The following is a 17,122-nucleotide window of genomic DNA, read 5'->3' on the forward strand; positions in this document are numbered from 1 at the left end:
CTTTCTACCTATATAAGCAATAAGTGCAAATGAGGAACAGCTGGGGGCTTGGGAGAAGGGAAGGAACAGGAGGTAAGGAGCTGCGGGAGACTGCTCCTTCAAAATTGATCAAGTAATAGATTTTGAAATATACAACAAATACACATTCTTTTGGCAGGATCACTGTGTGAGCGAGCTGAAAATGAACAAACAAAAGCAAACAGACCCTATGGATCTTTCACAGTCCTTTTGTTCTACCTAGGTTCTGTTTCACGGTTGCAGCTACTGCAGCTTTGAAGACATAAAATGCCACTTCTTAAGACTAGAAACCTTTGCGGCAAGATTGTTTACAATAATATAAGTGCTGTATTAATGCAGTATGGGGTGACTAATGCCGACAATTATCTAAGCAGAGCAAACCCAAAGACTGACATTTAACAAGAATCTTGAAGTGTACATTCATTCTAATAAACCCTCCCACTGAAAACTTTTTTTTCCTCTTGTGTAAAGTGAACAAAATATCCTGTTGCAGCTGGTAACAAAATTTACCACTTGCTATTGGGGAGTAAGGGTAAGCATGTAAAAATCTTACAAGAATTGGATGCCACAGTGTCCAATTATCTTATACCAAGATAGGGTACATATTCAAAAAAGATTGATACACCTAAAATCTGCTCAACTTAAAATTATGATCCTATTCTTGGAATGCTTAAACCTCATGGTGCCTACGTTTACAGCTTCTTGAGAATTCCCTTCGTGCCTGTGCCTAAGCAAAAAACAAAACCATGGAACTGCTTCCACCTGACCAGCTAGGCATGCAGCTGCTGTTTAAGCCTCACAGTGGTCAAAAGATGAGGAAGAGTAATACCTAAGCTTCCTTGAGAATGAAACTCATTGCTTTTATTTTTTTAAAGTGGGTTAAAGCATTGAGTCAGTAAAAAAAGTTCTATGGTGTTTTAGTGGTTGGTTCATTTGGTCTGAAATTGTGGTACGTAGGTCTAATTTCTTTCAAATTTGTATCTCCCAGGCCAGTATCCCAATTATTAGGCAATGCTGCTTCTGCTATTGAAGCTGTGCTAGTGAACATCAGACAATGAAAGACTCGTGGAAGCTGCAGAATAAAGGAAAATAACCTGCAACCTTCTAAGTAGGTCTCTTAGTAGAGGATGCCAGGAGTCCTTGCATCTGTTCTTTTTCTTTGATCTGTTCTCTAATTTTTAATGTTATCACCATGTGACTGAAAAAAAATTAGACTCCTTAATTAGCTGGTGCCTGTACATAAGACAGAAAAGGAATAGTGTAATGAATGTTTCTTTCTGCAGTACTAATTTAATGGCTTCCATCACCTGTTCATTCTAGTCTTCTTAATGTTGCTGTGGCTATTAATGGAGCTGCAGTGCAGGTGAAAAGCAGTGTTTATTTTTGTCTGGATTAGTTCTCTAAGCCATTCTGTAGAAGTCATTCTGTAGAAGGCAACAAGGGAACTGTGGGCTACTTAAGCCAGTAGTGCTGCCAAAGAAAATATGTAATCAAGCCACAGCTTAAGATGCAACTCAGTGCATTTTTCCCCCCAAAATGCTCCTTACTTAATGGTATTGAGAGGGTTATTGGTGTAAGGGGAATTCATAGCTCCGATGCAATTCTCCCACGATCTTCTGTGGGCCTGTCAGCTACGGAAAATGGGAGTTTGTACCTTACTTGATTTTGAAGGCTTCAGGTGTTTTATCTGAAAACAAGGAACTGAAGAGTTTTACTAAGCTTTACGTACTAGAATGACCACATAGCAGTACGACTGCAGTTTATTGATGAAACTTTATTAGGGTTAGTATACTGGTATATATCAGTATAATTTAGCTCTTAAATCATTTTTTAGTGACAAAGAAAAGGGGTGGGGGCTTAAAGTTCAGAAAAGTAATTGGTATAAATTTTAGTAGTGTTCCTCGTGCTTCTATGCAGTTTTAAATAGCCTTTTTAGATTTTAGTTCTAATTGTTGAGATCAGAAGAGTACCTACCTAAATGATAGTGCAATTACTTTTCATGTAACATTATAGCAATTCTACTTATAATGATATTTTGTACAAAAGCCTAAGGCATGAATTTCAAAGTTCAAGTTTTACCACTTGTCAACAGCATACATATTTTCGTATGTGTGAAAATACAGATAGATAGTCTTAAGATGGTGAAAAGAAGAACAGCTGATCAACATCAGCAACAAATTTCTGTATGTACATTTATTTTAAAATACTTGATCTTAAATTATTTAGTATCCAGCCCAGATCTGAGGAGAAGGGAGTTTCAAGACAGTTTGGAATGTAATAGAAATACTAGTTTAAGCTATGCTCCATGCTTGAATTATTTTTTATTTCAATCCTACTGATTACTCATTTTCCTCTATTTTAAGTCATTTGTCATCTTACAGAAAGTTCACTAAAATACATTAAAAAATACCTGTTTCTTTAGCCAAAGCAACTTATGAAGCTTACAGAAATTATTTTGGTGGTAGTGGCAACTCGTGTTTTAAACAAAGTTTTGGTGCTCCACTCTGTAGGAAAATTTGGTGTCAGCTCACAATGATACAATTATGCCTTAACTGATCCTGGACTCCATACATTCCAAAGGATAACACTGACTTATACTTTACAGATGTTCTATCTTTTACAGATGTCTCTTGTCTTTTACTTGTTTGCAAAAACAAAAGCATTACTCCTAGCTCTGTCTTCACTGAATCATTCTTTTCGCTCTTATCTCCCTTTTCTTCCACTTGCAGAGAAGGCATCTATTCCAAAACAGATGACCTCCACTAGTTGTTCTAGCTCTAGTTTCTAGTCTGAAAAGTACGAGTTTTCTGTGATTTGGGCATTAATTCCACTTGTTCAGAAAACAGATCAGGTGCAAAATTACTTGATCCAAAAACCCAAACATTAATTTAGCTGAAATATTACAGATTAAAAAAAAAAAAAAGGAAAAAAGGACTTATGGCAATTACAGGTAGACAGCAAGAACAAAAACCCAAAACTTGTAAAAACTATCAGTCTACTGTGATAAGGATACTGTTTCATTTTCCTTATAATTAAGGAGTGCGAGTATATGAGATTATTAAATTTACTGTGCAGGCTTCAGTTCTCCATGTTTATGTTTAGAAAGGAGTGAGTTAAACTCTTGACTTGGGCTTAGATGAGAAGTCTCTGAATATTTACACTTGTAAAATCCTGGGTTTTACAAACTTTCAAGAATTAAACAAGGTAATTACTGCAGGGGAGAGAAAATCTATTTTTGAAGACAACAGGAAGCGTCAAATAATATACCTGAGGCTTCAGATAATTTATAACAGAAACCTTTTTAAGAAAACTATTAGACGTTCCGTTGCTGTTAAGTGCCTCAGACCTCAGAAATACCCGAGCAGTTACCTTAAACTTTTCTAAAATGGCATTTGACTAAAGAATTTTATGTCTGTATTTAGCTAACCAGTACATTCTGGTTTGCTATAGAAAGGCCGACTAGCCTGACAACAGTTAATACAGGGGTAATTACTACCACTACTACTAAGTTCCCTTTTGAGGATCTTTCTCAGTTCAGCTTTCTGTTGAGGTACTGGAATTAAAGAAATTATTGTCTTAGTAAGCCCAACTTTAGAATAAAAGAGGTTAGGAAGATGGGGAGGATAGAGTTTTGCCTCTAAAAACAGACTAGGTTGCTTGTGCCAGGGACTAGGAATGCATGGTACTGGAGGAGGCTGAAACATTGGAATCTAACAGAAAAAGGCTTTGTATGGATTTGTACCAATGAGAACTTGTGTATTTATTTCAGAGGAGAAAGAGCAGGCTCGTAATCCTTTGAAAGATATAATTTTTTATATAAAACTTTGAAATCCTCAAGAAAATCTGTTCTGTTACATTAAATTCTACTAATTTGCTTTGCCAAACCTTTCTAAATCTCTAGGGTTCAGAACCTGAAATAATGCTCTCTTTCTACAACAGTTGCCAGATGTGTTCCATGTGCAATTGCTGTTTCTGCTGTTACTGTATCTTCTCCTGAAAGAGATTAATGGTTTGAATCTGGAAAAAAGAAAGTGAAATGTGTGTTGCTCTTGGGATCAGCAACTTTCTCTCTCTGTCCTTTTTTTTTTCCCCCAAGCTTCTGAAGCTTTATTACTTTTCCTTCTAAGTCGCAGATCAGAAAAGATTTAAAAGCCTCTTTTTTATGCTGATAGTACAAATTATTTTTTTCCTAGATATCTAAAAAAAAATTCTCCAAGCCAACCCTTAGAAAACAGGATCTGAGTAAACTAAAGGGAGCAAAAACAGAGCAGAAGAAATATTTCTCTTCTGTTATAAAATGACTATATGTATAGATTACTCTTCATTTGACGGATAAAAATGAATAAGCTATTCCTATTATGAGTGAAAAAAATCTCACATTTCATATTATTAAAATTAAGGGTGGTTTTGCTCATTTCTGGATGCTTTAAATCAGACCGCTTGTATTCCCCAACAAAGCCTTAATTTAATAAGTTCCCCTCACCCACCCAAATTTGGAAAATGCATTGTACTAAGTTTGTTTCAGTAAACTGTTACTGAAGGCACTCAAAAGCAGAAAGATGAGAAAGCAGCCTTTGAGGAGGAAGATATTTTCACTCCAGAGATATTGCTATAGGAATGTTTATAGGAAACAAGAAGAAAACTTGACTTTTCATCTAGCAAAATGCAGGCTGATAAGGGTATGGCCCTTCCTAAGTATTAGGGAGAGAGGAAGTAGACAAACAGCAAAGATGGAAAACTTAAAAGATAACATAAGGATACAAGCAAATAAGCATTATTTTTCCAATTTCCAGCCTAAATTTATTCATGGACAAAACTTTCTATATATCACAGAAGTTCCAGAAGAGCAAGAAATAAAACTTCTTAAAGATGGAGCTTGGCAAATATAATAGATTATAGGAGGATGTGGTTGCATGAGGCAAGAAGAGACTGGACAAATAGAATCAGATGGTCTTTCTGAGTCCAGGATTCTGCTTGTACTGATGTTTAACTTCATTTAAAACAAAATCCAAAAGGATATAAATAGAAATAAATAAAATTAAATAAAATTTATCGATCATAGGAAATAAGGGGAAGTATCAAGTACTAGTAAGGATGAAGAAATATACTTGAAGAGGTCAGAAACAACAGCAGAAATCAGGTAGAGAATCAACCTAAAAACTGAAGAAAATCAGCCAGTTGGGGCAGCAGTAAATCTGAAGGAAGCTTAGCTATGATTTAGTTTTACAAAGTTGCTGCACAAAAAGCCTAGGCCTACATCCTTAAAGCTGTCACATTACAGGAGGGGAAGTCATTAGTGTGGCACTCCACAACTCAAATGTTATGGAAACAGTGCAAAAACTGGAACAGTTCAGAGAGCCAAGGGAAAAGTGTGTCGGACTAGCAGCATGAGGAAAGAACTGGACAGCAGATTATGTCTACGTCCAGAGCAAGATAACTTGGAAAAAAAAAAATTAGGGTAGGCAACCATCAGCTAAGAAAGAAAGATACACCTTTTGCTAGAGGCATGACTGAGGTAGTAATTGAGATTTTGAAACCAGTACAGGGACACAGAATCTCAGGAAGAAGATTTCCACTTTTTATATAAATTATTCAGTTGTGGAACAGCTTAAAATCAGTCTTTTCAACCTTTATCATGCTGCAGTCCCTAAAAACATGTTCAATCTAGCTGGCTTTAGTCTGGCTCAGTTCTTATTGAAGTAGAAAGGGAAGGTTACATGGTTCCTGCTGGCGAAGGATAAGTGTTGCTGCCTGTAAGTCTGCGCCATCAAGGTCCTGAAACTTGAACAGGACCACACACTTCCCAAAACTATGCTAGAAATGTCTTCTGCTAACCATAGCAACTCACAGCTGAAAGACTGAAGCAGTAAATTATTCTCCTTAGCTTCTTCTGGCCTCTTGTCCGTGAAGTTGGACAATAAGATTACCAGTATCACACCTAGTTCTAGGTGATCAACACTAGCATACAAAAAGCCCAAATAGCAGTAATACTATATAGCACAGAAGTCATAAACAGCCATACGCGAAGCACTTCAACCAAGATGTCTTTTCCTGCCTAACCCAGTGAGAGCTCTGTGATTCTGCCTGAAAAGAAGCACTTATGTTATGGAAGTAATATCTGCATAAAGGCAATTGCTGAGCTGATTGACAGTAAGTTGCACAGCATGCAGCAGTGATTCTAGTTCAGCGGCACTTGTAGGAACTAAAGAACTGAAATTGTGAATATGAATGGAAGGAGTCAAAACAGAGGGCTCTGAAGATCATGCCACTGGCAGTGCCTTCAGTGGGGCAGAAGATGGGCTAGAGTCTTGGTTCATGCAAGCGGTAATGGACTGTAGCTAGCTGAGGGAAGTGGAAGGGTCATAAAGATGGGATCCTAGTTGGGGCGGGGGGTGAGGATGCTGAGTAGGAAATGAAGATAATGGAGTAGGAAATACGACTTCTCCTACATACATACACCATCCATTGTACAGTTAAGGGTCACTTGCTGCCACTGATGGACTCCATCGATGTTAATGTTGCTGTGTGACCAATTAAATAAATATAGCACATACAGTTAGATCTAAATTAACTCTAAAGTGAATACTTAAGACCACTTCAAATACTGTTAAAATACTGAGTTATAAGACAATAGGATTAATTCTTGAGATTCGGAAAGACTTTTTGCTTACCTTTTTGCGCAGATGAAGTTGCCAAGGGGTAGTGGCCTAGGCCGTCATCTAACCTCTGTTTTCATGTGCAGAAACAAAGAGCAAAGTGCAAGCACGCTAATGATACAGATAGTAAAAATGGATGTAGCCGTTCCCAATCCAGTCAGAAGACCTATACCGGAGAAACACGTACGAATCTCTTAGAAGGGCTAGAAAGAGCTGGTGCTGCAGACTGGAAGATGACAGCTGAAACAGAAGACAGCGTGCTCTGCAGAATGCTAATAAAATACTAACGGAAAGTGAATTTTCCACATCCCGCTCCTCCTCCAAGATGAGGGAAGCTTACTGGCTGCCACACTTCCCCGCTCTCATCACCCTGTGTGCCTCTCAACATGCAAGTCTGCTGAGGCACCTAAATTCAGTACCTATGGAAGCACATCCCCCCGAATTTCCCTGTGGAAGTGAAGTCCGTTAGCGCATCATAAATGTTGTGAAGGCTGCTTACACCTTGCCCGACTGAAACACATTGTTAACGCTGCGGGATCAATTCAGTTGTCCGCGCATAGGTGCCCAGTGCCATTCGAGACGATCTCAGGTACCTGAGACACCTGCACGGGTCTGTCCTGCATCAAACCGCCTGTGAGAAACCGCTCTCCTTCACCTAGTCCGGACAGGACACCATACAGCAGTCAGACAAGGCCACATATTTGCGTGCAGGCAACTGAATCAAGATCTGGGAGAGGTTATCTTGGAGTATAAAGACAAAACTCTGCAGAACAACGACTTCTGTCTGCTAAAGAAAGAAACAAAAGCGAGCAGGCTCTGTTTTTTACTTTCAAAGGCAGGCCCGGTGCCGCCCTCCCATCTCGCCGGGACCGGGCGCGGGGCCGGCGCAGCGCCCTGAGTCCACACCGCCGCCGCCGCAGCCGCCGCCACGGCCGCCGCGGTGAGGGGAGCGCCCTGCCGCCGGGGCAGCTCCCCGCCTCCTGGCTGCTCCTCTGCCCCAGACAGGCCCGCGTAAGTGTGCCTGAGGGGAGAGTAGCCAGTACGGGTCTGGCTGTGGCCACTCGCGGTGGTGGAAAGCGGAGGGAGAAGGAGCAGAAGGGACAGGCAGCGGCAGGGGGGCCCCGAGGAGGTGGCCTGGCTGTGGGCCGCCCGTGCGTCCCCCTGCGGTTTACCCCTTCTGCCCTCTCCCTCGGTGGTGTAATGGCGGTCACGGTGGGTTTCCCGCTCCCCAGCGGCTGCGCCTGCCCTGTACAATCCTGAGGGGCTTTATTTGTGAGGAAGCTGTGACTGGGGAAAAGCTTGTTTTGTGTTGGACCTCAGGGTAATTTGCTTGCTTCCTGGCTTGGTTTAGGATCTACTTTTATCATAGGCTCCAAGGTTACTTATATTACCCTCATAGTTAAGTGGGGGACAGTGGCCCCCTTTGCAAGGAAGCTGCTGGAGTCACTGCTGTTCTTGTGCCCAAACTCGTGCTGGCTGTGCCTGGGCAGTTCTGCCACTGCCAGCGCCTGAGTGGCCTTCAGCTGTCCAAAGATTGGCTCAGCTTCTGCAGGTACACAACTTTTTGCCCATCGTCATGTTTTATAGGACTCAAGTTATTCTGACTTTGCAGGACTAATTTGCAGGGATCGTGGAAACAAAGCATGTCACCAGCTGTCTGGACTACTCACTCTTCCTTAGAGTGCACTGTTCTGTACTCTCTCGGCAATTTAGATATTCCACAGGAAAAATATTTTTTTTAATTTTAAACTTTTTTCATCCTCACACAAGATAGTGTTGCATATCAGTCTAGAAAGGACATATCACAGTGGCAGAGAAGTTCTTAGTAGTACATCTCATCTCATTCTTTGTATGATCCCCCCAAAAATGAAGCATCATGAAACAGTGACATGATGTGGGCTGAAAAAAATCAGTATCACACCTGAATTCATTTCAACACAAGAAAAGATCTGATTCCAGATGTCAAAGATGGTACATTATATTACTTGATTTTTACCCAAACAGCTAGCCAAATTCTATATCCAGCTGGCTGACTTGTTTAGAAGAAAAGAATTTTAGAGAAGAATATCTGTATACCGAATGCATAAACATCAAACATAGAAAACTCAAATGGTAGAACCTCTCTTTGCTCACATTGCCAAGCCAGGAATAATACAGTGAGCTTAAAATGAGATTTTGTTCTTGAGGGACCACACAACAGCAGTAGAGGCTTATTATATTCAATATCTAGCCTTCAGTTCCTGAATCCACTGTGCTCAAAGTGACCTGACATGAACTTTCAGTTCTGCCCAGGTGCTTATATCACTGTTGTCACTGTAGCAGCTGAATGCCTTTCAGCTGAGCATTAAACACGGTGACTAGAATTCCCCAGTGTTTTTTTTTTCTCTTATGCCTCCCACTGAGAATTGTGACTTCAATGAAGTGTTTTGACTGGGATTTTTGCTCTCGTATTTTAGAATCTTCATAAAAGAAAAAGCAAGGTCAAAGGAGCCTTACATTAGAAGAGGAAAGGGTAAGATTTTTTTAATGATCTTCTGCTTCTGTATATACAACAACCCAAGAGTATGGGTTGTTGTATGATTTTTGAACTACAGCCCAAGACAATTTTTTCTCTGACAAATAATTTGTTCTCTGATAAGCTGTGTGCGTAGTTAAATAACCCAACGTGAGAAGCAGAGTTTTCAAGTGCTATATGGACTTTTATGCTTCTGTTATTCCTTTAGATGTGTTCAGAAAAGATCATTAAATGCTTTAAAGATAAAGACTTAGAAACTTACTCTAAGTTCTGTAGGAAGCCAGCATATAGGAAGATCAAATCCAAAGAACTGCTGTAGCAGTCTGATCTAATTATGGTCTATGACCAGATGGCTTCATATCTGATATATTACGTTCCTGTAGGTAGTGAAAAAGTAATGGCTATGATGGTAATTAAAGCCTGCTGGATGGTAGGGAATATCATAGTAGACAGGATGAGTTATTATATGAGTGTTGCTATGAGAAAGCATAGCATTAAGGACACTCCTGAACTAGGGAATATATACAACAGTTCAGTGAAGTGCAGGAGTGATGTAAAGGAGGTGTGAAACCTTATCTTAGAGTTAAGATCAGAGAAATAGTGACCACTGTCAAGGAAAAGCTGGAAGTAAAAGTCATGGGCTTTCCGCTAATATTTAGTTGAACATTGGATTATTCGAAGAGGATTATTAAAGGAGTCACTCTTGCTTTTTTGCTGTGAACTGCCTTTTTTTATCTGCAAAAAACCCCATGAATACAGTAACTAGTTGCAGTCATTCTAAACTGTCTGCAGTTAGTCCTAAACTGTCCAGAGTCTGTAGCAGCTTTATTTTCCCATTCTTTAGCTCACTACAGATAAGCTACTTTCTCTTTTTTTTTGTAATAACTTGATCAATCTCCACTGGGATATGGATAATCAGTTATCAAATGGCTGATCTGAATACTGCTTACAGAGGAAGTCACATTCCAGCCGTTGCTTTGCAAATTATATCTAATTTAGAAAAGTAGGCAAGAATCTCAAACCAGAGCATAACAGGCGTGCCCCATTCTCTCACATATAGACCAGAGGTAAAATATTATTAGACCGCCTAAGTGGGGTCTTAGGTGAATTTAGGTGCCAAAGACTAAACCTTCAATTCTGAAAACCTTCACTGAGCAGGCCTCACCTGAGTTTTAAGTCCTAAACCACCTCCCTTGTGTCATATGTTCTATTTCTGCCTGTGCCTGTTTTAGTGACTGGACTAAGCAACTCAACTCCTATTTCATGCCCCCTTCAGGCTTTGGGCTCAACATCTTTTATATGGCACCTAAGTACCTGCTTATGGGTTTGTAGATTATACATTGGGAGCCAAATGTCTTGAGCTGTGCATGGCAGTACTCAGTGTTGTGAGAAACCCATCTGTTTTGGCCTGTAGTCCCATAGAGGAAGGTTAATTACTTTCTAAAAGCAAACAAATGAAAGTTTCACTGACTCCCATTGAAAACTTTGTCACTTGTTCTTAAATTTCTAAAAAGGGTCCAGCTCACCTTCCCTTTAAGTCAATGGTTTCTTTCCATTTACTGCAACTGGAGTTTGAGTAGATGTGCTCAAAACTGTCAGAGGTTCCTTATGAGCTGCTTTTTTTTCTGTTGACAAAATTTGTTGGGTGATAAAACTATTTTATTATTAAGAACTGAGAAATACTACTGTCTTCTCCACCATTTGAGTGAGTAACTCCCGCCTGGTAACAGAAGGGTCAGACTGTCATTCCCCGTCTGTCTCTTCTCCATCTCACCATTCCCCAGTGTGTAGGTGGGATTCCACCATTTTGCGTATTCCAGGAGCCTGCATACGGGCACCTGTGTATTAGCACCTCAGTCCTTCATGAATTTCTAATAGCAGTAATTGGAATCATGCTGGGATATTTAGCTGAGCATAAAAGTCTTACATATTGTGGTTCTAGTTATAGTGTAAATAATATCAATAATTAAAAATTGATTTAGAGCTGTGTTATGCCAATACACCTTTGACACAGATTTTGCATACTGTTTCAAAAGCACCTATGCATTTTATGCATTCAAACGGGAATAATTACATAAGATTTTTCTGGAGTATAAATTATAAAATAAAAGGATTTAGACACAATTGCGCCTGCATTTATGGAATACTGATATAAAAGCCAGTATAGTACTGCTTTTAAAAATACCTACCAGGTTGCATGACAAACATGTTGCACATAGAATTTCCTTGTCAATATTTGCAGAAAACCACCAGACACTTCTAAAATTTTGAAGTATTTATCTCCTGCTAACTGCTGTTTACTTCTGACACAGTAAGTGAAAGCATTCTTTCCTTAAAGTGTCGTTAAATTCTTCTCAAAGGCTCACAGCTTTTTCTCTTTTTTCTGCTATGACAATTTTATGTTCATGATGCTTGTTGGTATGTGAAGAAGCCAGTGTCTCACTACAAGTTGAATTTTCCTTGCTGCAGTAATAACAGATTAATCCCAGGGCTTAAGCAAGTATGATGTGAGTGCTCAACAGAAAAGTTCTGTTAAGCTTGTTGTGTCCTCTAATATTGTTTTCATATCTTCATTTTCATTTAGCTCCCCGCATTCATTCCAGAGATTTTTTTTTCCTTTATGTCTGGAGAGAATCTGCATTGCGTCAATCAAAAGAAATTTTGTACTATGTAATAAACATATCTTACAGTAGCCCTAGCGTTAGCACAAATAGTCAAGACAGTGCTTCAAACTCTTATTGCCTTCAATTTATAGGTAAATATATATCTTATATTGGAAAAAATAATGCCTTTATACTGTATCTTGTCCCAGTTCAGCCTGCCCTGGATTGAATAGGTAGGTAATATGACTTACTAGTAAGAGAGATAAGCGTTAGTAGACTCCCTTTCACAGCAACGTGTAACTGCTGTTTTACAGCCTTTTTCAGTGTGCTTTTATTTTGCTTCTGCTCTGAAAACTTTACAGTGTACTTAGGCAACTGACTTTTTGGACAGGCATTTTGTATGACGTGAAGTATCTGAAAAGAAGAAAGGTACTACAAGCGAATAGTGGTTTTAAAGGATTCGGTTTTGTACTGAAAAGCAGGAGCTGCACAAAGTTTTAATTAAAAGGGTTGCTGGAATTCAGTATATCTGGTGCGTAGTCAAATGATGCTTCTTGTTTCTTACCCTGCTGAAGAGTTATTGTGCTTTTATTCTATTACATTTTGAACTAAAATTTTCAAATCCTAGATCCTTTAAGAAAAATTTAGAGAACAAGTACTGTTTTCCCTGGTATTTTCTCTAAATTGCTTGTTTCTGTGCATTCAAGCATTCCTCAGTGTGAAGTTGTCTTTTTTATAACACTTGGAAAATAAATAGTAGAATGGCTTGTAAATCGTCTCAAAGTAATTAATGTATCACACTGATGTGGGAAAGTGATAATTTTATCCCACATTGCCCTATTCGGTTAAAGTAAAATGTAGTCATATCATTAATATATATCCTTCTTGGACCTACATGTTCTAGGAGGTGAAAAAGAAAACTTTTTTTTTCTCTTGAATTTTAACGAAGGATAATCTTCTGCATTCCTAACTAAGCCAGTTTATCCCTTAACACCTCTTCAATTCAAATACTTACCAGGCCTTGGTTGATGGCCACTATCTTTTAAAAGATAACTGGAAGACATTCCATCACCAACATTCCTTAAGTGGCCATAAAGCTTGGGAATTAAAGCATATGTCCGTCAGGATTAGTAGATATAATACATGCAAGGGGCTTGAGAGAAGCTGAAAAACTGATTACTATGAAATGGCTTCAAAATGAGCAAAGACTGAAAGTTTACTACTGTTTAGTTCAGGAAGAAGAGACACAACCAAAGTTCACAGAATAATAAAAGGCACAAGGGTGTGCATATTACTGTACACTAAAATGGTAAGAACAGAAAGGACTTATGATCTTTAAAGACAATATATATAAATCTATTTTCATCTCAGGATGTGCTAAAATTGTGGAACTCATTGCAATGAGATATGATGGAGGTCAAGAGCTTTGCATGATTAATTAACAAGTTATACATTTTTCTGATTAATGCGTGCTCCATCGCAATAGACACGATAATAATACAGAGATATGTGCTGTCATATAAATTGACATTTAACTTCCACGTGGTGGTGTGTGGGCTGGTACTGCACTGAGACATGCTTACTGCTTAATCTCCCAATCTTTCTTTGAAAGTAGTTGTTAAGACAGACTAACCTGATATGGTAATTTCAGTGTATGCAGCAATATAACAAGATTTTAATGAATTAACATGATATGCTTTTGTGAAAGTTATATACAGACTCTTTTCTTTCTCTCTGCTTTCCTCTTTCTTGTTGTATTGCTGCATATACAGTCTTGGTTTGTACACTAATGGCTGGTTTTTGGCATTAATACCTACATGATTAATTTAAAAAGTCTGGCTTTTTAACTTACAATGGACCAAAATTATTTGGTGAATTGAAATTACAAATCATACTCCCAGACAGTATTGGCATTTTGTAGTAGCCGTTAGATATCAGGAGTTCATTTTCCAAAGTTTTCACAGTTGCAAAACCTCTTGTATCTCTGGGGATGGAGCTATAGAGCAAGTCTTGCCAGTTTGCAGATCTGAGTTCAATTTTATGAAAATGTTGCAGTGCTGCCATCTTTTGGACATTCTTTGAAAAATCATTAGACAGAAGCTAGGACCTGATTAGTCACTTTAATGTGGACATTGTTGATGAGGGATGTGGGGAAAAAATATTCTATTGTCAACGAATTAATTGAGAAAAAAATCCTGCTATGGTCTTTGATTCCATGCTTCTTAAATGCACATTTGTGCCCACAAGCACTCACTCTTTTGTGAGTGTATAAGGCCTTACCGTGCTGGGTGCTAGCACTAGAAAGGCTTGAAAGGCTGAGAGAGCTGGGCCTGTTCAGTCTGGAGAAGAGAAGACTGAGAGGCAATCTCCTCAATGTGTACGAGTATCTGAAGCGGGGGTGTCGAGAGAATGAGGCCAGTCTCTTCTCTGTGGTGCCCAGCGACAGGACAAGAGGCAACGGGCATGTACTGAAATGCAGGAAGTTCCATCTAAACCTGAGGAAAAACCTCTTTCCTATGAGGGTGACGGAGCACTGAAACAGGTTGCTCAGAGAGACTGTGGAGTCTTCTTTGCTGGAGATATTCAAAACCCATCTGGATGCAATCCTGGGAAATACGCTCTAGGTGACCCTGCTTGAGCAGGGAGGTTGGACTAGATGATCTCCAGAGGTCCCTTCCAACCTCATCCATTCTGTGCTTCTCTGCCGTACATGTACTTTGAAAAATAGTTTGTGACCTGAAAACCTTAAAACACATTGCAGTTACCTTTTTCTGTGCTATATAAAGAATATTAACTGTTCTTGCAGCTATATGTTCTTTTAGTATTTAGTCATGCATTCCTCAGATGGAACTCATTCTGCATACAGAAACCCACCATTTCCATGAGGGCGTTTTAAATGCATTTATCCTTACTGTATTTGAAGTATTTATTTGTGGGCCTGATTATTCAAAAATATATTCATTCTTTGGGAGACTGGAAGACAAACTGGTCAGTACAACTTGGAAGAAAAATCAGTCTGCTGCATCTGAGTGAAAAGAAAAAGGTCCTTCCAAAGAAGTGCTGAAAGCTCAGTTATATGATTTCCTAAAACTGAAGTGGTGTGGCTCTGACCTAGGCTTTGACTTCCTTGGGCTTCTGGCCAATGAACTGCATGGGGATTTCCCCAACTTTCTCCAGCTTCCACAGAGCAAAGTCTAGTCTAGTCCCCATCTCAGTCCTTGGATCTTTTGGACCATCTGTGATCCACTGCATGTGGGCTGGCATGGAAATACCTTTTTTTTTTTAAATTGAATTTCAGTTTGTGGTTTTGTCATCTTGTAAAATTCCATTAGTTTATGGTGTAACTAAAAATGAAGAGAATAAAATGTTCCAGTAGTGTACACAGTGCTTTCAGACTGCTTTGCGAGGTGCTGTAAATACTAGTATCAGGTGCTTATTCACAGTATTACAATCCAAATTCAGTTTATTTCCACCTCTTTTATGGTAGGTGATTCATCTGGCATGCATGAAGTTTTTAGAGTGATGTTCTGTATTGATTTATTTATATGGCTGATCTCAGTGTGTGGTACTTCGTATCTGTTCTCCCTCCATTAGCCAATGACACTTGCAATAGACTCCTCTGCAGCCAGAGAAATCTTTTCAAATGTTTTTGGAACTCTTTCCCAACTTCTACTCATGTCATTTCCCACCCCCCCCCCACTCTCCTTAGCAGTTCTCCCTCAGCCATATGCATTTTGCTCCACTGATTATTAGTAAATAACAGTTGCTGGTGAGGCAGCTTTCCTCACACTGATTGTTCCTTGAAACACCATAGCCAAAATGTGCACAGTGCTGCTTGGCTTCCTGTCCTTGGGATAGGAAAGCGACGTGTGTCTCCTAGGTGGAAGGCTGGCCGGTTAGACCAGAGGTCCCTCCTGCCTGTCTCGGTAGCTCCTGCGGCACCTATGTACCTTCTGCTCGGGAGATAAGCACATTCTTGTGAACTGGCCTGCCAAAAATATGGCTCTTTCAACTGGCTACCTCAGCTGCCCCAAGCACACAGCACCTCATTCCCTCGTTGCATCTGCGCTCTCGAACTCTCCTACTCACATGTTGTGCAGGCCTAAGCTAGCCTGACTTTCTGTGTGATGCCGTTCCCTTTTCGTCTTTGTAGCTGGTTTCGTATGGTCAGATAGCATTTGTTTGGGTCTTTTCTGAACTCAGATGTCGAAAGATATTAGTAAGTCAAACTTTTTGTTATTCTATGACAAAACAACAACAGGAATTAAAACAGTTGCTATATCACATTTTCCAGCTTCCTTTCTAGGAATTTTTGCAGACATGATCTGTAGGAAAAGCGTTTTTTATGTACTAGACAATGTATGAGCATTGGTTTTAGAGCATTGTGTTTGTGAAGTAAGAACTCTAGAATTTCATTTCACCACTTAGGATGTAAATGACGTCTGTAGGCTGTGCCATCGTATAGGACTAAAGAGGTTGCTGTGGTAACTCACTTCAGTGTTCAAATAGGTAACAGAGCAGTTGGAAACAAGCAGAGCACGCTGGAACATTGTTCTTATTTACATGCCTGGATTTTTTTAATGGACAGAGAGGAGAATCTTGTTTTGGAAGGAGGGTCTCAATAGTGCATTGGTAAATTAAATACACTGTTCTGTATGCACTGAACAGAAGGCGTTCGTGCACACTGAAATCTGAATCACACAGACTTTGCAGTGGCACGTACTTGCGCGTTTATGGTACGGTTCATTACATAGTAGGTTTTGCTGGTTTTGTGTATTTATCGTTGCCCTAGATATGCTTGTAAAAGGGAATTCAGAACTTATTTCAATCATTTCAACTGCACTTCCAGTATGAATAGTGAATATAAATACTGTATGGTATGGATTTACACCATACACTTGGCCTAATCAATAATAAAAATATTTGTAACAATGGTCAGGGAAATTCTCAGCCACTCTAGGGACATGTATTGGGCTACGTAATGCTGATGCTGACACGCTTATACAATAAAGATCCTATTGCTCACTGGAGCAAGCTGGATGTTGGAAGCCATGCACACGCACGCTCTCTCTCTTTCTCTCTCTCTGTCTGTCTGTCTCACACCCACCCCCCACACCCATACCCACACACTCACGCACCTATATATGTGGTTCAGAAGGTCACATGCAAGCCAGAACAATTCAAACTTGGCAAGAATTCATGTATCAAATACTCGTTAAACATGCTGGATGGTGTAAGGTGTTGCTTTCACCAATATGCTTTTTTGCCGATTAGGTCACAACTGTTGCTTACGGCATTTTGTGAGTGGGTACGTTCTGCCCCTAGAGGAT

The sequence above is a fragment of the Struthio camelus genome, chromosome Z (genome assembly GCF_040807025.1).
Source record: "Struthio camelus isolate bStrCam1 chromosome Z, bStrCam1.hap1, whole genome shotgun sequence".
Taxonomy (NCBI): Eukaryota; Metazoa; Chordata; class Aves; order Struthioniformes; family Struthionidae; genus Struthio; species Struthio camelus.